Raw genomic sequence first — 20516 nt, 5'->3', positions numbered from 1 at the left:
GTTATGCTAAATAAAGTCAGTCAGACAAAGACACATACTGTATGATTTCATTTATAAGTGAAATCTAAAAAACAACAAATGAACCAGAGCTCTTAGATATGTAGATTGGTGGTTGACTGAGGCACGGATGGACGTAGGGGGCAAAATGCACAAAGGGAGTCCAAAGGTTCAAGTTTCCATTTATAAAATGAACAAGTCATGGGGACATAATGTACAGCATGATGACTCTAGTTAATAGTACTGTATTGCTTATTTGAAAATAGCTAGGAGAGTAGATCTGGAGAGTTCTTATCACAAGAACAAAATTGTGTAACTGTGTGATGATGGATGTTAACTGGACTTATTGTGGTGATTGTTTTGCAGTATATACAAATATCAAATCATTACACTGTATGCCTGAAACTAATATAATATTATGGCACTTATACCTCACTTTAAAAATCTTTAGAGTATAGAAGTATCTAGTAGGATCTCGAAGAATGTGGAAGGTAGGAAGGTAGCTGTTTCTGGCATTTATTGGCTCTGTGGTATGAAGCCTCCTTGCCAGCCTCTATTTTCTTCTTTATTAAATGGGAATAATGAGATTCACTCTACAACTTCTTTGTGAGAAAGTTGACACTCCCAGAATGTAGTAGATGCTCAAAAATAGCTCAGATAATAGCTCTGTGCAGTGAGATTGCAAAGTACAGGATACATGTAGGTAATCACTGGGTCTTTCAGCTTCTCGTTTGGATACAGAGCAACAAAAGCATTTCAACAAATCATCTAACTTACATCCAGGTTGATGGGGGAAGGCTTCCCAAATTATTATTCTCCTGAGCGATGGGGGCAGGGGCCAATTTTTTTTTTACACCTACTATGCACCAAGCACTGTGTTAGTAACTTTACATTCCTATCTGTCTCAGTTCTTCTCATCTTGTGAGCTTATTTTTCCAGTGGCACAGAGAAAATATATGGCAAAAAGACACGTGTATGATTGCCTAGCCGATCAGTGGCAGAACTGGACTCACAGAGTTCCTGTCTGTAGTAAAATCAACTGCCAATCTTAAAACCTAAAAATCCAAGTTGATTCTTCATATATAAATTGACTTCTTTTCTTCTTATTAGTGGTGGCCAGTAACTAACACGTGTTTTAGTTATTAACTGACTCAAAACCACTAGGTTTTAAGTTCCAGGGAGAGAAGAATGTGGGGCCTTGTTGCATTCTTCCGGCCAGCTCCCCCTCTGTGGCTGGGAGGACCTTTCTGCCCCAAGGACTCCTTTTGCTAGAGTAGCTTGGCCATTAATTGTGCCCTTTACTTTGGTGGCTTTCTTCCTCCAAACTGTAGAGTAAGATCTTTTTTTACCCAGAGAGGCCACGCTCCAGATAGAATAAAAAAAGACATCATGGACTTATGTGCAAAGATGTAGCCACAAGATTGTTCATCAGAACATCATCTACAATGGTAAATTAAAAAGATAGATGGGAATGTCCACTGAGAGAAGATCATATAAATAAAGCATTTCTACGATGGGATATTATAATATCATTAAACTGATATTGTAAAAGAATAGTTAGGATGATGACAAATATCTGTCATCTTTGGGTAAATGCCGGAAAAGCAGGTAACAAAAATAGTGTGGCGTTACAATTCTATTAGAAGTAAAATTGCTCTGTATCAACAAAGAAAGAGCATAAGGGTGTGCATTAAAGTGTTAGGAATTGTTATGTCATGGTAATGGCATATTATGACTGATTTTTATTTTCCCCTTTATGTGTTGATCTTTGTATGTTCTCATTTTCTATAATGAAAATATACATATGTAGGACTTGGGTAGGAACACATTGTATTTTATTTTTAGAGGTATCACTCAATGAATTGACTATCATATGCATATTCCAATTTCTCAGAGGTACGTGGGTCGGTATATGATCAGTAACAGCCATGTTACTGGAGTCTCTGTTATGTGACAGCCGCTGTCACATGCCCACTTCCGCACCTGTAGTCCTGCACTCATAGGAGTGGGTGGGCCAAAGCCAACTTCGTTAGCCAACACAGCACCTAAGGCTCAGGACGTGTTCAGGGTCCCACAGAAATGTTTTCATTTCTTTTAAAATCAGAAGGAACAAATTACTATAATCCATCCTGGATTCTATTCATCTTTATACCAACAGAGTTGCAAAATGTGGCTCACATAGGTGAAAGTGTGTGTAGGGCCTACAGAAATCATAATGGAACCATGGGTGGACTGGTTTCCATTTTACAGAGCCAGGAACTCAGACTTGGGTTACAAAAGTGGCTTAAACTGGCATGTGGTAGAATTCAAATTCTAACTAGGATCTATTGACTTTCCACCATGCTGCCTTGTTTCAGCTTGCTAGCATTAACTCTGAAAGCATTATTTTCTAAAGTCTCAGTAGAACTTAATTAATATCTCATTGTCCTTAAGAGAAACAGGACATTTACAGAATCCTGCCCTTTTCTATGATAAGTGACTTTGCAAACAAGTAATTCTACATGTGCCCCGCCTTGATGAACATGCAGTGTGTAGAAATTATAAATACTTAACAGCATGTGTTGATGTCTTATCTGCACTTCTTCACCAAGTCTTAACTGGCAAAAGTCTATGAAATAAGAAGTCTTCATTTATGAATGTGTTGTGGCTGGCTAATGAATTTTAATCGTGTTAGCAACTACATGATAGATCAAATTTGTTTTCTTTCCATGTTAATACCAGACTCAAGAACTTGAGACATGACTGTTGTAAAACACCTATCTAAAAATTTAATTTCTGATTGAACAGGCAACACAAAATAAAGAGATGGAGGTTAAGAAAACTGGACTGGGAAATAAGGACTCAACACAGCTAAGTTGCCAGTTGCTAGGGGTTGCTGTATTTTGATTCCTGGGTCATGCCAGAGTCCAGAAGTCAGCATATTCTTTTCTGTGAAGGACCAGAGAGTTAATATATTAGGTTTTGTGGAATTTATGATCTCTGTTGCAACTGTTCCATTTTGCCATTGTATTGGGAAAGCAACCGTAAATATTACATAAACAGATGAATGAGACTGAGGTCTGTCCAATAAAAATTTATTTACAACAACAGGTGGCATGGCTTAGTTGGCCAATCTCTGGTGGCAGTTCTTCTAACACTCGTGGTCCAGGTAATTCCATAAATTGAACACACAAGTCATTGTGTTTGATTTGCCCACGCCCCTCCCCATAGACTCCAAAGCCTTTATGTTGGGACCCTGCTTGTCTTTCAGAAACCACATCTCCCAGCCCTTGGACACTTCGACCTTCTTTCTGCTCCCCAGAGAGCCAGGCTCTTTCCTACTTAAGTGATTTTGTCTTTAGTGTCCACCCCTACCTGACAATAGGCTTGCCAGAGTTAGCAAATAAAACTACAGGATGCATAGTTAAATCTGAGTTTCAGGTACAGAATTAGTAAAGTTTTTGGAAGAAATATATCCTATGCAATATTTGGGACATACTTATACTGAAAGTGTTGTTTATGTGAAACTCAATTTTAACTGGATGCCTGTATTTTATTTGTCAGCCCTATTCTAGAACACCCTGACTCTTCTTTTTACTGGCTGCCCAATCCTTGTTTCCCAGTATGAGTGTCAGCACCTCACTGTGTCCTTTGCCGGCCACCCTGTTTAGCTGGTTCCTCCTTCCAGGCACAGAATATTAATATTACAGGCACAGAATATTCATATTACTCTGTCACTCTGTCTGATTTTCTCTGTATCTGAAATTATCTTATTTCTTTGTTTAGCTGAGTAATGTCCATCTGTCCATGAAAGCAGGGACCTGACCTCTTGTGTTTCCCCTTATAACCCTAGTGCCTTGCAATAGTCCCTGGCACATAGCAGGTCTTCAATAAACATTTGCTGAATGAGTAAATGAACACATAAATGAAAGACTCTTAAATCACATTTGTCTAAAAGCTGGATATGCCGACACCGATGGCAATATGAATACAACTAACAATGACTGAGTCCTGAGTGTGAACCAGGTGTGGCCCAGGTGCTTAATCTCTACTATGCTCCAAAAACCCAGGAAGAAAGTTGTGCCCTCAATTGAAAGAGGAGACTGAGGCTCCTTATGTCTACTTATCTGAATCAAGGTCTCAGCAACAGTAAGAGGTGGGATATATATCATGTCTGTCATTTTAACTCACAACTCAAGAGTTCTCAGGACCCTTACGAAGAGTCTTATGTCTACCAAAGGTGCGCATGCATTCTTTGAATTCCAAGTCACTGGAACACTAACAGAAACGGAAGAAAAAACCCAGCCCCTGTGGGAAGGAAAGGCCACTTCACTTTGGCAGCCTTGGCGAATAACTTCTTCTTCGTTTCAGCTAACTCTTAGCAGCCACAGAACATGCCACGCAAGATCCCAACATGAGTGGTCATGAAAAACAAAGGAAAGCACAACAGTGCACCAGGCCAGCCTCTGCTTTTTTGCGGAGGATTCTGCCCTCAACATGTGCAAACGGTGACCTGACTTTGCCACGCTCCCGTGAAGAGTTCATTTGCCGTATTTGTTCACTTTCTTTCCCTTTTCTCTGGTGCGGTCCAGCACATCCGACATTTTCCCTTCAGAGATTTGTGTCCTCTAGTCTAAGAAGCTAAAGCACCCAGTTTTCCGATCTTTATTTGCTTGGCGTTTGCAGGGTGTTCCAGCACGTTGCCCCTGCATCCAGGAACGCGGTGGGCTCACACTCCTGTGGCTGCTGTTGCCGCTGTTCCTCGGGTACCTCATGCCCACAAAATCCCATATAAAGCGACACACACTTTGCCTGCCATCCAAGAACACTGATAGGCGCCTATAAACTGTACAGCTCAGGAATCAATCTTACTGATTTTTTTTTCCCAAGTGCCTCTGTCAGAATGAACACAATCTATTACCCCATCTCCCAAACCCAGAGGCAGACGTGGATTCCTGCCGTTCTGTAGGTGCCCAGCACGGGCACTTTAGCATTTGTTTCTTCCTTGAAGAGGAGACAGGAGAATTGTCCAATGCGGGGTTGGGGGGAAACACATGTCACATTCTAAAAAATTCTGTGGGTGCATGGGTTGCTTCCGGGCTCTCCCTGAAAAGCATGAGTGGAAAACATTTTGTGGGAGGTTTTAAATGCTTTGGATTGCGAATGAGGAAAGAAAGCAAAGTTGGTGAACCAGGACTGGTTAAGCCGTTCCTGGACAATGGTGACATACACAAGAGCAATGCCACCCCTCTGGCCACTCTGAAGGCGTCCTCCTTTCTGAGGACACAGTGGAAGTTGATTTCTTCTGGGTGCTGGGATGGGTTCGATCTAGGATTTTCTCTGAATTATGGCATGTGCCATGAACATCTCCCTGGCTCCAGAAATTCATTTGAATGGGGCTTTTCTTCTATTGTCTGCTTGTTTCTTCAAAGAGAACACATGAGATGTCACTCCTCCAGAACAGACATTAAGAAATGGGGAATATTGGACAAGAAAGATTTGCCCGGCTCAGGGCACCTGTCTGGAAGTCTGCACCGGTTTCATTATCCAGCAACTTCCTTTGCACGGGTCTGAGGGCACCGAGGCTGATGAGGACATCTCCGTGGCTGGTGCCACAGATCTCCAAATCCAGGATGCTTCTCCCCACAAAGTTCCACATCCTCTTGTGCGCTGTTTTAGCGAACTGTGCATGTTTGTGCTGATTCTAATGTAAGGGAAAGGTGAAACATTGTGACACCACGAGCTGAAGGCTTATACCGAGGAAGTGTTGAGCTCCATGGCTTCCTTCCTTTCGGCCTCCTCGAAATCTCCTTCTCTGGGAGGCGGCCGGTAGCCAGAACTGCTGTGTTTGACCAGCGCTAATATTCAACATCTGAGCATGGCCCGTCGTCCTCACGTCCCCAGCGCACCTCGGCCCCTGCAGGAATGCGGGTGCTCTGCAGGGGGACATTAATTCCAGGTTGGGTCCACATTTAGGCTGGTGCATTTCCTGGGCAAACACGGCTGACATTTATGAAATCTAATTTAATAAATGTCTATGATATAGCACTCATTAACATACCGCAAAATAGCTCCAGAGTAGCCCATTTTAATCAAATGCATTGCTCCTGCCCTTATCATGGGCCCGCCCGATTTTGTCTGGGGCCCTGCGCTGGGATCCCATAGCCCCACCCGACCATGCAGTGAGGAGTCTGTGACTCTCCATGTTTGCTCCTGAGATGAGAAGATGAAAAATTGCTGATCATATATCATCTCCATAAATCTCACCGACAGTAAGTCATAAAACCTTGTGTCCTTACATATGGTAGTCGCCTGGGGATCGTGTTGCCATATGTGAGCAGCAGCCTCTAGAAGGGGGAGAAAAAAAAAAGAAAAATCTGTCACCTCTAAGAAACTTCTAGAACTGTTTTCTGTGCTGACTGAGAGCAGGCCACTGGCTCTTGTCCACCTTTCCTGTTTTATTTTCCTGTCCCTCACACCCTCACCAAGGAGCTGCCTCTTTTTGTTCCAAACTGCCATCGGAAGAATTCCCAGCCCCCTAATTAGGAAATTTTATGGTTTGCTAAATTCCCTTCCTGCCTGTCACAACAGAATGAGCAAATAATCACCCCCAGCCGACATGGGGCACAGGTATTCAGGGCTTTTGTTTTCACTGAGACAGCTCCCAGCTGACAGTGAGGCCCCAGCCTGCACACTTCCCCCAGCTAATGAGAAATGCCTATTTATTTAAGAAACTCAACCGTTTTCATATCTATCAGCTAAATTAAAGGAGGCGCAAGAAGATGGTCTTGCCAGTTCAGCCAAGCAAGAACCTGCGTTCTGGGGATTCAATGACATAGACTCATCCTGCTTCGGGCTGGCAAAGAAAACTGGCAGTTGTTTTCTAAAGCTGGTTGCACACCTGAGATGTAGAAAAGTGGACAAGTGTTAGAGCATTTTTCTTTTTCTTTTTTAGCACAACTTGATTATCTGTTGCCTTTCACAGCGATCAGACAAAAGTACTGGAAAACTGTCTGTAGGCAGGCACGGGGGCTCCCCTGGAGGGTCTCTGTGGGGGAAGGCCTAAGCAAGGACCCCTGCAATTTATTACTTCTGAGAATTCCCATTTCCAGGCTAAGACGCAGATGCTTTCTCGTAGAAAGTGTGGTGTCCACTGGGTCCTTGTAGATCTCTTTTGCAGTGTCTTATCTGGGACCCAAAAGGGACACTCCTTTCCTGCGATATTTTATCCAAAAGTCGTAAACAAAATCAAGCTCCTGATATTTGGTCAACAAGAGAAAACACTTGGAAAGGCAGGCAGGAAGTGAGGGGCCACGTAGGGGGTATGGATGACCACGTGGCTTACAGAAAGGGAAGTTAGCTGGGCAGGTCTGGTGGGGCTGGGGGACACCCAGATTCCTGCTCCCTCCATCCTTCTCCTCTTTGTCATCTTCCGTGACAAAGTGGGCCAAGCAGGAAGCCCACTTTGAGGAGCATCTGTCCCCCCACCCAGGATGACATAACATTTCTAAAAAATATGTCTCGGACCTTTGCCCTCACTCTGGAAACTGGATAGAAGAGGAAGAAAAATTACCCCCTCCACCTCCAAAATAGGGTGGGGATGTGGCTGGCAGGAGCCCTTTTGCTGTTTGGCACCAAGTCTGGGACAGACTGACTTTGGGCTATTTTTATGCTAATTATTTTACCAAGCGATATTTGATTGTTTCTATAAAAGGTTTATGTCAGTGCAATTCACCACAGGCTTTTTAAAGACCTCAAGATGCAAGAAAGAAGCGCACCCAGAGGCCATTAAAGAATTAGGTTCTATTAATGCCCAAGTCTGCTGAAAGGGGCCCTTACCTCCTCCGCCTGCAAAGGGAATGCGAGTGATGACCCCACCCTGCCCCGTCCCCACCTCAATAACTTCTGCTAAGAGAGCAGAGAAAAACACCCTTTCCGTCTGTCTGTCTGGCTCTTCACATGCCTGGGAAATTCTGGCATTTTGGAAACAATGCATTTGCTTGGATTCCAATTTTCTAACTTGAAAATACAGCTCGTGTGCTGATAGGCAAATAAGAATGACTATGATAGCTGTCAGAGGCATCTTTATACTGCTTCGCTAGTAGAAAGCCACACCGCTGTTTTCAATCCTCCAAAAATCACAACATCAAATGCTGCCTTATCTCTTCTTCATCCATCAAGAAATCATCGCAAAACAATAAAGTGGCTTCCCAGCTTTCTACAGAGAGAAAGTAGTCAAAACATCCAGTTGTCCGATGCTTTCAGATCTCCAGTGCCTTCATATGTTATGCTGTTTCCTTGTCCCTAGTCAAGACCTGGTACTAGGGACACATTTGGAATTTGGAGCACTGGGTGTCTATGAACAATGTCTGAGTCACTGCTTTTTGGCTTCTATTTCTTCATTGGTAAGATTGGAGAAGGGAGGGGCACTCCTGCCTGGATGTTTAAACCTTTCAGCTTAAAAAAATACATGATGCTATGAAAGTTACAATATATTCCTGATTTCTTTTATTCTGCAATTTCACCATAAACCACTTCCATTTTTAATTCTTCTGAATGTCTTCTATCACCCTGAGGAGAAACAGAAGCAGCCCTATGGTGAAAAGTTTATAGAAATAAAGTATGTTTATGAGACTCATCATCTCTGTAGCCCCGAGACGCTGATCGGGAGCTCAGCACAGAGTCACTGTCCAATAACTCACGGGGAAATGAATGAATGTGGATGACTTGACCTGGGTCTCCTGGGTCCCTGACACCCCTCCAGAATGTAGCAGAATGAGAGACAGCTCTGAGAGCCTCCACCCTGGGCTCCAAGGCATGCAGCTCAGCCATCTCCCCGTGGTGTCCCTGTCTATAATTATTAGTCATGAGTGATTGCCCCTGCTCCCATCCTGTGCAGCATGCGGCAGCTCAGGGGCACCCAACAGCAGCTGCCACCAGCCAGGAGCTGGGTACATCCCCTGTCCGAGCTGCAAAGAAGGGGGCAGGTGTCACGCTTGGTGAACCCAGACACATGGCACTTTGCAGAGAGGCAGCAGGGAAGGCCTCACCCATGTGGGATGCTCCTTGGCAAGTTCAGATGTATATGGGAAGTGACATTCCCAGGGCCATAATATGATGCTCTAGAGGATTCAAAGGTGTGGTCCCCGGAAGGAAAGGGGAAGCTAACTTGTTGAAGGGTCTGTAACTTTAGAGATTCACTGCTTTATAGATGAGGAAACCAAAGCTTAAGGATGTCAGATAACTAGCTCTAGGGCACAGGGCTAGCAAGGGGAGGGTCCAGAAATCAAATTCCGTTCTGACTCCACAGTCCAGCTCTTCCTATCCCTTGACAGGGAGAGCAGAGTTCTCAGAGGCCTAATGGCTTCAGGGCCTTAGGACTCAGCTGTGTTGTGGCTGCAGAAGGAAAAATGATCCAGGGTTTGAACAGTGATCATGTTGAGCTGGGCCAGCCTCGGCCACAGACCGACCTCCTAACTTAAGGAGACTTCTTCCCCAGGGCACAGCTCCGTTCCTGGACAGCAGAGAAATTGCATAACTAGAATCCTGAACAGCTCAATCATTTCAATCATTTGCCTCCCTCTCTCTCCCTCTCTCTCCCTCTCTCCCTTCCTTTCTTCTTTCTCCAAGAATTTGTTGATGTTCCAGTTCGTGTCAGACACTGTGCTAAGTGCTAATGAAACAAAAGAACACATGACCGGTGACAGTTGTGCCCCTGCTGAGCTCAGTGTTGCCATGAGCTTATCTGTTGTTGGGATCCATGTTTGAGCTGCTCACCAAGACCTTTGGTTCTCCCCTCCCTCTAGGCACACGGTCCTGTGAAGTCAGCAGGGACATGTCACTTACCTTGTCCAGTGAAATGTAAAGGGACATGAGTCACTTATGGGTGGAAGCACTCAAGGACAGACACCGAGATCCCTCACTCTCTGTCCCTTGCCTCAGTAACTGAGGACACCCTGTAGGTATGGAGACACCATGAGATCCGAACAGTGTAGCAAGCCAAGGTAATACACAGACAGCTGTCCCCAGGACTCCCTGGTCCCATAGTGCATTTTGTGTACATGCTCATCTTTGTTGTTTTAAGTGGCTGAGATTTGGAGGTTGTTAGTGAAACGTAACTTAGTCTCTGCTGATTAATACAACCGCGTTTTGATGTTGGCTTTGAACCCCTGTCCTTTACGGCTTCTTTTTCAGCCATACTTTCTTTTGAAGACTTTGGCTTTTCCCTAGAATTTGAGCTCCTTGAGGGCAAGGTCCACATCTTATTTACCTCTGTATCTCTCATGTGTGGTTCAGGGTCAAGCAAATGTTTGCCAAATGAGAGAATGAGTGAAATGAACATCCAGCCACAGAGCTGGTAATGCCAGTGCTCACCTCTGGCATTGGCTTGAGAGATACAGAAAGGTGGGCTTGTCTGCTCAGACAGAGGGGATTGATTCCTCTGGTTGGGGGTGGGGTCAGGGCTTGACCTAGATGTATCTGACCCCAGAGCCCACCCTCTTGCCATTCCAGCACACCCCTGACTTCCCCTGGACAGGGCCTTCCTTCACTGAGCTTTTCTCTCCAGTGGGAGGTGTTTCATCTCCAACAACCTCCCTTCTACTGGGGGAGTTGGAGTTGTTCCTTCAGAAAGATTGCTGACCATATTACTACTAAGAAGGAGAAGAGCTAGTATTGTTTGTGTTTGCTAGATCCCAGGCACCTGGTTCTAAGGTGGACATTACCTGCATGAGAAATACATACATTTATGGGTGTATGTTATCACATTTAATTCTCACGAGAACCCTCAGAAGTAGGATCCTCTCATTATCACTGGGTTAAACAGAGGAAAATATGGCTCAGAGAGGTTAAGTAACTGGATCAAAGTCACAGAGCTCATGCATAGCAGAACTGAGATTTGAACCCAAGGCTGCATACTGGTGGGTCTTGACAACTAATTAATGATGCATCATTTTATTGAAGTGAGGTGTGTGTGTGTGTGTGTGTGTGTGTGTGTGAGAGAGAGAGAGAGAGAGAGGGAGGGAGACAGAGAACAACTTTGTTGGGGGCTGGTGATGATAGAAGAGTATCTTTTCTCTACTTGCTGTTTATCCAAGTTTGTCACTTGTGTTTTTACAGGAAGCTGTAAGGACTTCCTGCCTTAACTCTCACAGATGCTGGCCCTGATAATTCCCATATTTACATACCTACAGGGCAAGCCGAGGTCTGTGAGCTGCTGACTCTTGTGGGATTTCAGGACAGGGGCTGATGGATCACCTCCTCTCCTGTTATCTCTTGTCCAGCCTCCAGTTCTCCCTGGGCTGACTGGGGGAGGGTAGTCTTCCTCTGGCCTTTAATGTGACCATTAAGTCCTGCGCAAGCCCTGGGCTAAGCACTTTCAAGCGTGTTACCTTATTTGATCCCACTAACTGCCTGGCCCTCTAGGACTAGTATCCCCAGTTTGCAGCTAAGGAAACCAAGGCTTAGCTTAGGGGAGTGGCCCTCACCTGGGGGCAGTGTGTTATAGCCAAGAGGGTGGAGGCCAAGAGTGCTGTTCAGTACCCCACAGTGCACAGGACAGACCTCACAACAAAGGGTTAGCCAGCCCAGATGTCAGCAGTATCCAGGCCAAGAAACTTTGACTTAGATACTTCATGGGACGTTCAAGCAATAGGGCTGGAGTTGACCCCACATGTGCCAGTGCCAGTCATGAATTCCTCATGCTGGAGAGAAGATGGGTACCAGGCATATAATGTCAGCAGGGCTTTTCTCCATGCAGGTCGCTACCTGCTCACCCTGATGCCACCTTAACTCATTCCCCCAAAACCGTCAGCTGACCCCTTCTCTGGTGACGTGTCTATCTCACCTTTGTGGACTTGTATGTTTTTGCCAGCATCTCTGAAAGTTCATCTTTGACATGTTTTCAAGCTTGATTTCCAAATTACCCCCGACCAAAGATCTCTGAATATGAAGGCCCAGCTTGTTTGTCTGAGGCTCATCTGACTTGTTTCACTCATTCAGGAAACACCCCCTCTGTTCCATTGAAGGGTGCTTGGGAAACACAGAAGGGGGGTTTCTGAAGCTGCCTGGGTGATGGAGCAAGATGACCCAGAGGTGCTGGGGTCTGAGTGGAGACTTGGAAGAGAACCTGCATGTGGGTGAGGGCATAACAGGCAGAAAGGTTGGCACAAGGCAAAAGCCTGGGGAGTCAAATTCATGGTGGGTCTAGACATTTCCAAAAAGTAATTCAGTAGGTAAAGACAGCATTTGGGTTTGATCAGATGTCTGAGCACATGGATAAATCTTGTGATGACTGGCTTTCTGACTCCACTCAGCGCAGTTTGTAGACAGTCTCTTTCAATCAGGGTCAAAGGGTCCCCAGGTTGACTTAGATGGAAAGAGACTGGCCAGACTCCTGCAGACTTCTCACCAACCCCTGCCCCAGCAATGATTTCCAGGGCTTTCCCCAGTTCTTTTTTTGTCAGAAAGACTTTAGAGGCCTCTTTGAATAACACTGAGGTTAGTTATCAAGAATAAAGGGCCCAGGGTAAAGATCCTGGGAAGCAACTCAAGTGTGGATAACACAAGAATCGCAAATGGTTAGACTAATCTCCCGGTCCAGTCAATTGGGATGTGATACATCAAGTCAAATTAATTAACCAGTGGAGGTGATTTACTGAGCCCCTACTCTGCCCTTGAGACATGGGGGACAAAGAACAGTAGTAAAGGTGAGGTCCTAGCCACCAGGACTTTGAGGTTTGTGGGAAATCCGCAAGGCAAACAAGGTCAAGAATGTAGTGGAAAGTCACCCATCAGTGACTATGGAGTGGAAACCACAATATAAAAGGGAAGGATTAGTGTTTAGAGGTAAGAGCAAAGTAGGCTGGAGAAGGCAGCATTTAGGCAGAGCCCTTAAGGACAGGGAAATGGGGAAAGTAGATAATGAGGGCATTTCATTTGACAGCAGGTAAAGATCCCTCAGATTGAAACCTAAGGAAAAATCAAGCAATTCTAAACTCAGTTCTGGTCCAAACTCCTTGGGCCCCTCTCAGTCTATTCCCATCCTCTCTGCAAAACATCATCTCTGGCCTCTCTGCTTCCACTCAGCCCCACTTCATACCTGTGCTCCAGGCATCCCCAGTCTATAGTCGCTGCATAGTTTCAAGTGTTTGTCCACATTCTTTACTGCCTTAGAATATTCTTCCCTTTCTCTGCAAGATTAACTACTCTATCCTTATATGAACTGCTTAAATGCTGCCTCCTTCCTGCCTCCTCCCTGCATACCCTGTGCTCTTTCTTCTTTACTCTCACCCCATGTCATAGCCCCTACACAGTACTGGCTGCCATGACTCACTCCTTCAACAGAATGCAAGCACCCTCTCGAGATCAGGAACATATTTAGCTTTGTACTTCTGTCTGCATCTGTACCTTTCACAGGGGTTGGCTCATACTGAAGGTGCATTAGTTTCTTGTGGACTAGATGGGTGAATTGAACTAGAAACAGAATACTTTTTACAATGAGCTGACTTAGTCACAGAAGGTTGGGTGAATTTACAGTTGCGCTGTCTGATATGGTGGCCACATGCGGCTCTTTACGTGTAAATTAATTACAGTGAAATAAAATTAAAAATACAGTTCCTCATTCATACTGGCCACATTTCAGGGGGTCAGTCGCCACACATGGCTAGTGGCTATGCTATTGGACATCTCAGAGGCAAGAACATTTCCATCATTGCAGGATGTTCCATTGGACAATCGTGGTCTTGCCTTTATAGAGTAGAGAATTGTCTTTTATGCCCATTGTCCTGTCCCTATTTACACCCTCTTCTTTCTCCCAGATGTTTGCTGCAGCCAATCCTTAGGGTTTTGTACAATGGCTATTTGTACAATGCCAAGAGCTGCAGAGGAATTTGGTAAGGTGGGCTTTCCATAAGTTTATTACTGTTTTATGCAAATCGAATCACTCCTCCTGGGGAGGCTTCGGGCCTGCAGAGAGAGCCCAGCAGTGTGGCGTTAAGACACCAGTACCTGTCGGGGAAACCGTGGAGCAGAACTACAGAGAGAGCTGCCCTCGGCTCCAGCAGGTGAGACAAGGATCAGAGACGCCCGGCAGACTCAGAAACCTCAGCCCCACTCTTCCCTGAAATGCTCTGTGTGGGCAGAATGAGGACAGAACTATTTGAGGGTCTGCTCGTACATATTTCTTGGGAAAAAGAACCCCGCTTCTTCCCTTTCATACAATCATTTGGTTTGCCAATCGAGTTAAGGCCACTATTGAACCCCAAGATCAGTGGATTGCAAATATTAATTTTTTCTATTTGAAGTGGGCCCCTAGAACACAAGCCCAATTTCTAAAGCACATGAAAAAGAGTTGCCGTCCAGGTTGAAAGCGGGGAGGGGAAGTAGGGAGAAGAGATGAAGGGGGAGAGGGAGGGAGCTAATAACATATCATTCTAAGTTTCTGTTTACAGATAAACCGAGATTTAAAAAATGATTTTAAGTGACTTATTAAAAATCAACAAGTTAATAAATAGAGGGTCCATGACACGAACTCAATTGTTCTGTCCCGAAGCCCAAGCTTTCAACCATTACTCCACCCACCCATTTTAATTTTTCAAATAAAAAGCCTTTATATGTGCTCAATTGCTCGTTCTTTTAGGGCACCGGCTTTTTAACATATAAAACGGTGGGAAAAAGGTTTCTCTCCCCCTGAGAAGGAATTCCTCTCCTCGGATCCTGGATTGTCCCCATTGCCCTGAAGGAACCCAGCCCTCCTCGTCTGCCAACCGGCCCAGGGGTGCCCGGGACAAGTGCATCAGACAGCACCGGGATGTCTGGGGCATCACGACACCAAGCCCGGGAGCAGCCGGCCTTCGTGGGCCGGCTGAACCGGATCAGTGTTACACTCACGTGCGTCAGGACACAGGGCATGCTGCTGTGCTTGTTCCCTTCTTATAATGAAGCTGTTTGTCTGGAAATGAAAAAAAAATCTTTGACATGGGGGAAAAAATGAGTGATCCGAAAGGTTTCTGAGATTACCAGCGGGACCTCCTCGAGCTGGCTGAGCTGTTGTTAATGGGCGTGCTACGGCCATGATGCTAGGAATAATTAAACCGTGATTTCAGCTAAATCCCAACTGCAGGCACACGACTGCGTGACTTCACCCCCGCCCCAGCACACACATGCACACACATGCACGCACTCGCAGAGGGAGAGAGAAACTTCCACGGGGCTTGTAACAGAACAAAGCCCAGTTTTACTATCACAAAATCTTTATGGATCACCATCCTTGAGGTGAAGTTATATCCTTTATGGTCACATTTTGGTCGTTTCCTTAAATTATTGAAGGCATTTCGTAGGGCCTGGGCTCTTGGAACAGAGCTAGAAAAGAGGCCCCTGTCCGCCGTCTGGAGGTGGGTTAATGATGGCACTCCGCGTGCAATGCGTCCAGGACACAGAGGTTAATAAAACCCGTAGCTCTTCTTCATGGGTACCAGGGGATGGTTAATGTTCAAGACTGTGCAGGACCTCGGCTTAATGTTCCATATGAAGGATAGCACTGCCAGACGACACCCTCCCTGGTGCCAACCTCGCATATGAGTACATGCTGGAAATGGGCTGAGCACATCGGGAAAAGTTAGGTGCTTCTCTCCCAGCTGGGTATGATGGGCTGGCAGCTCTGTGTCCCATCTGCTCTAGAAGTCAACCACCTCCAGGGCCCTGGGTGAAGAGCTGGGAGAGACAGTGCCTCTGGGCTCCGTGCCCCTCCTGGCCCTGGGGTGTCCAGATCTGCTGTCCCTGTTCTCTGTCCAATAAGACATGAACTGCCTTCTGCCCTCCTTAGTTATGTGTACATAGAGAGGGCTGGGGGACTGTAAAATAATACAGCAGTTTTGTGGTTACAAACACAGGCTTAGGGGTATGGGAAACTAGAGTCAAAATCTGTGTCAATCTTACTCCTGTATGCTTTGAGCAAGTTGCCTGACCTCTTCTTCAGTGTGGCTTCTGCCAGAAACAGCCTGAGACAAGGATTTGAAGGCAAGTAATTTATTTGGGAGGTGATCCCAGCAAGCAACAGGGAAAGGAAAGGTGCCGTGAAAGGAGCACCATCAGACAAGGTAGCTTGGTCGGCACTGGACGCAATCCCGCTGGGGACCTCTGGGAGGCAGTGCCAGGCGCTGAGGGGCTAGGACTCTGGGCCATTTCTGCAGTGACTTCTGTCAGTCATTGGCTGAGGGCCACTCCAGGGCCTCTGGCCTGCATGCCCACAGACAGAGGGGGGCCCCCACAACCAGAGAAATCCTCAGGCAGGCTGCTGATGCGGCTGGTGTTTGGAAGCTTGCATGGCGTGCATGGATATGGCAAGGCCTGGGAGGAAGTGAGAGGGTGGCATCTGCTCTCCGGGGTCCTAAGTTCCTCCTCTCCAAAGTGCGACCAGCACCTCCTACCTCCTGGCATTGTCATGAGGATAAAATGAGCAAATACAAGGGCCCAGTACATGTCAGTCATGATTACTGCTGACCCAAAGGATGGGTTCATTTATTGCAATTAAGCCTGCGAATTAGACCTGGGTGACTTACTTGTTTTTGCAGGCTTTCTTCAGGGCTTATGGTATTTTGGAAAATAAACTGCACTGTGTGTTTGGAATTGAAAGGAGTGGAAGGGATACGTAGTGTTGGTCAAAGAATGTGCTTCCCTCCCTGAGACAAGAGAGCAAGGGGAGGAGGGATTTCCACGTGCCACGTTTGCGTGGAGAACAAAAGAGATCTGGAGACTTGTCATCCTGGGCTGGGGGCAGGGGGAGCAAGTGAATCCGTCACCTAACAAGTGTCTGCAATGCGGTCTGTTTGTTGGCGCCCTGTGTTGCTGGTCAGAAGTCCTTCGTGTCTTAGATCATTAGAAATGTTGCTTTTGCAGTGCAGTGGATCCGTAGGATTCCTTCACCAGAGGGTAAAGCAGAGGGTGTAGGTACCCAGAGCCTCTTGCTTGGACTATACGGGAAAGTGGGCAGACACACCAAAGGGTACTTATCTCAGAATGGCCCCTCTCTTCCCCGTCTTGTCCTTCTGCAGGGCTCCAGGATAAGTCCTTTACACTGCCCTGGGTTCTTAAGGGTGTGGACTCCTTCTTTGACAGAAATGTGGGCACCACCGTTTGTTGTGGTTGGGAATGCTGAGGACCTTTGTGTCCAAAGAGTCATCCACTCCCATAAGGGACTTGAGAGCAGGCGTATGGGACTCAGCAGCTTATCTTCCGACACCCGGGGACACTGCACACATGTTGTGTGCTATCTGGTCACGTATGAGTCAACAACAGTCTCTACAATCCCTTGAACTGGAGGTGCTCTCCATAGTCCATGTCGAGTGAAAGAATGAGTGAAAGAGTGAGTGTGGAAATGCCCGAGGAGAAGAAGAGGGGGGGCACTTTAATAGGAAAAAGTAGGTTTAAGGATCTTCAGCTTCCTTGACTGCCACCCCTTGACTGTGCTAAAAACCAGGAAGGCAAGCTGACACTTCCACATAAATCTGAGATTTCTCTTTTTGGTTTCGCAAATTCCGTTCTTGCCTCGCTGTCATCCACTGGGGAGACGTCCCCAGTCTTACTCACAGTTAAGAATAAATAGTGCTCAGCTGCTAAAAAAAAAAAAAAAAAAAAAGAAGAGATCGCAGCACTTCTCATTCCAATGTGCGTCATTATTGACTCCCCGGCCCGCACCCCATGCTGTTAGCAGTGATGCTCTGGGGCCACGGAGCACAAATCGGTCCCCCCTCAGGGCAGCCTTCTGCCAGGTCTTAAAGGGGAAAGCTCTTAAAAAAAATATATCCAGACACTAAAGGGCATTTTAAGAGCCCTTACATATCACGCATCTTCATCAGTGGGGGTCTAACAAATAATGGAAACGGATCTGGGTGGAAAGCGCTTCAAAACAATTTCAAGTGTTTCTGTAAGTATAGGGGGATGTGCAGTCTACACTCCACAGACCAGAGTGAGTTTGTGTTCATGATTCTGCTGCCCCCACTTTCTCAAGCACTTACCTTTTCCAGGTGAGAGGCATTATGAACGAACACTCACCTCTTATCATACCCAGAAATCCAAGCCACAAAGAAAGGCATTTTGGGAAATTTGTCTGACTGCCGGGGTCCTGATCCTCTGATTTCTAAGGTGATGTTTTGCTTTGTGTGCACCCTCTCATTCTTCATGTTCTGCAGAAATATGTATCAAGTGCTAGTTCTGTTAGGACCTGTTCTCTGCAATGTCCCTGCCTCTGGGATTCCATGGCCCATACAGGAGGTCAGGCGAATGATCTCAACATGGTAAGACTCTTTCAAGATTTCAGAGGCCAGTGGACACCTAATCTAGCCTGCTGGGTCGGGCAAGGCTCCCCGAGGAGCTGGAATCTGGGTGAGCTTAGAGCAGCATTTGGGGGAGCGGGCAATGCTGGGGACCAGGTGTTGCCGGTAGCAGGCAGGTGCAGAGATTGGGAGGTGAGAGTCTGGCTCACAACCAGGAACCCCTGCTCCTGGGCCGTGCAGTGACCCTGGTGCTGAGCACCTCAAGTTGGATACCATGTGAAACTCAAGCCTTTCTTTCCTGTCAGCCCACTTATGTTGACATCCCAGGTGGGAGCTGAGGGTTCCTACCCGCACATCCACCTACCAAACACCAAGCTTCTACCCCACTCGAGGGCCTCTCAGTTATGGATGATTGGGAGCTGAATGAGACAGGGTCCCTGCTTGTAGCAGAGAACACATGTTTCAGTAAAGCCCAAGTACTGAACTCACATATTAGAATGTGCTGGCTATTGAGCCCAACTCTGGGCAATGCCAGGAGCCTTTTCCTACAATTATTCACATTGTATAGAGGAGGACATTGGAGGGCAGGGGAAGTCACCTGCCGCATCAAAGACTAGGACTGTTAGAGCCAGTGTTTCCCCTGGTCTGCCCACGGCCTCTCCAGCCTGAACCAGGACCACCGTGAGGGGCAGAAACAGCAGAAGTCTCCAGGCCTCCAGACATGCCCGACTCAGGCCCATTCCTGGCCCTGGGACTCACCTGAGGATGTGGCTTAAGGTGCCTCAGAGCTCCTCCTAGGGACACCCAGGCCCGGACGGTTCTCCTGTGGGAGCCTCCAGGGAAAGTGGAGGCAGAGGTGCCGCCATCTTGCCTCACTACCAATGAGCCCCATCCCTCTCTGTTTAGTAACTGCCCTGCCAGGCAGCTGGGCCTCCAGGCCTTTATCTGACCCCACCCTGGAACCTCCACCCTTTCCCCCTGGACCCTGCCAACTGACCTTGGCCTGTCTCTGGCCTCAGCCTAGGCCCCAGGCCTGCTCTTGGAGCCAGGCCAGGCCCCACCCAGCACTTGGCCATTCCCCAGTCATGCTGGGCAGGCCGAGAGCTCCCGGGCCAGCCTTGGATAACAGCTTCTTTACACCAGTTCTTTCTGCCCTCTGGATACTCTGTCAAGCTAACACTCATCTTCTTATTTAACCATCACTGTTTCCCAAAAGGTCCTATAAAGGGAGGACCCCCACCTCCCCATTTTATAGACCAGTAACTGAAGCTTGAGAAAAAAAACAGTTTTGCACAAAATCTCAGAGAGTAAGTGACCGCGTCTGAATTCAGGCTGGAGTTTTTCTGAGTCTGCTGCCATGCTCCTAGCCACTTAGCATTGTAACTTCGGGCATGGCCTTCACCTCATCAATAAAATGGAGATAATGGTAATGCCTAGTCCAGGAGGCTGTTGTGGAGATTAAATGATCTCGCTGAGGGGGACATACAGCAATGCCTAGAACAGCGCCTGGCCCAGGGGATAGGCAAGCCTTTGTGAGTGTAATTATCAATGGCCTGGGATAAGCCTGCTCCCCCTTAGGGGCACCCACTTCAGCTTCCCGGCTGTTGCCCCAGCACCCTTGTCCCTGACTCTGTCTCCCCTTTCTCACCTTAGAGTCACTGATTGCTTTGTTTCTCTTCTCTTCTGATTGCTTGTGTTTCCACATTCTGCACACTAGAAGCCCCAGAGATTTCTGGGCTGATCTTTGTTATTATCATTTCTGTGAGGATACATGCCAGGATGCCAAAGTGATATCTTGGCCTCATTTTCCCCCCTAAAGTTTATCCATATATTTCCCCCAACTAATTCAATGTCTTCAACCAACTACCCTGGCTTATTTGCAAAAAGATTGGCATTTCAAAGCGAGGAGCTGTCCCTACCCCAGGTGCAATATGTGAAGGGCTTTGTCAGTAGAACCTGAATTTAAATGCCGGTTCTATCAAAGCAGAATCTAGTTGAAACTGAGTTAAATGCCATGGGTAGTTTGGGGAGCTGAAAAGGAAATAAATAAATGCACTTTGCCTGGATAAACACGCTGGGGAGGAAGGAGCAGTGGACTAGGAGCTGAGGACCAGCGCCACACTGCGTCCCAAGAGAGGCAGGCCCTCGGGAGATTGTGAGGGCGAGGTCCAAGGCCCCTTGGGCTGCCGACCTCTCAGCTTCCTGGTGAAATCTACAGCTTTCCTTGAAGGCAGGGCTGAGCCTTCTTATCAGCCTTCTCAGAGTCGG

General features: G+C 46.8%; 1 protein-coding gene and 1 long non-coding RNA gene across 3 annotated transcripts in view; one reads left to right on the top strand and one right to left on the bottom strand.

Moving 5' to 3' along the window:
* MAF (MAF bZIP transcription factor) overlaps positions 1–20516 on the top strand; it is a 310140-nt gene that overhangs the window by 140076 nt on the left and 149548 nt on the right. The window lies entirely within an intron of this gene.
* LOC118967534 (uncharacterized) lies at positions 662–19427 on the bottom strand. The gene is made up of 3 exons (XR_005054642.2): positions 19008–19427; positions 14866–14926; positions 662–6323 (listed from the first exon to the last, which is right to left on the bottom strand). It is a non-coding gene; the product is annotated as an uncharacterized lncRNA (long non-coding RNA).

Source organism: Manis javanica, chromosome 17, assembly GCF_040802235.1.
Source record: "Manis javanica isolate MJ-LG chromosome 17, MJ_LKY, whole genome shotgun sequence".
NCBI lineage: Eukaryota > Metazoa > Chordata > Mammalia > Pholidota > Manidae > Manis > Manis javanica.
This window is presented reverse-complemented; position numbering and strand designations above follow the sequence as displayed.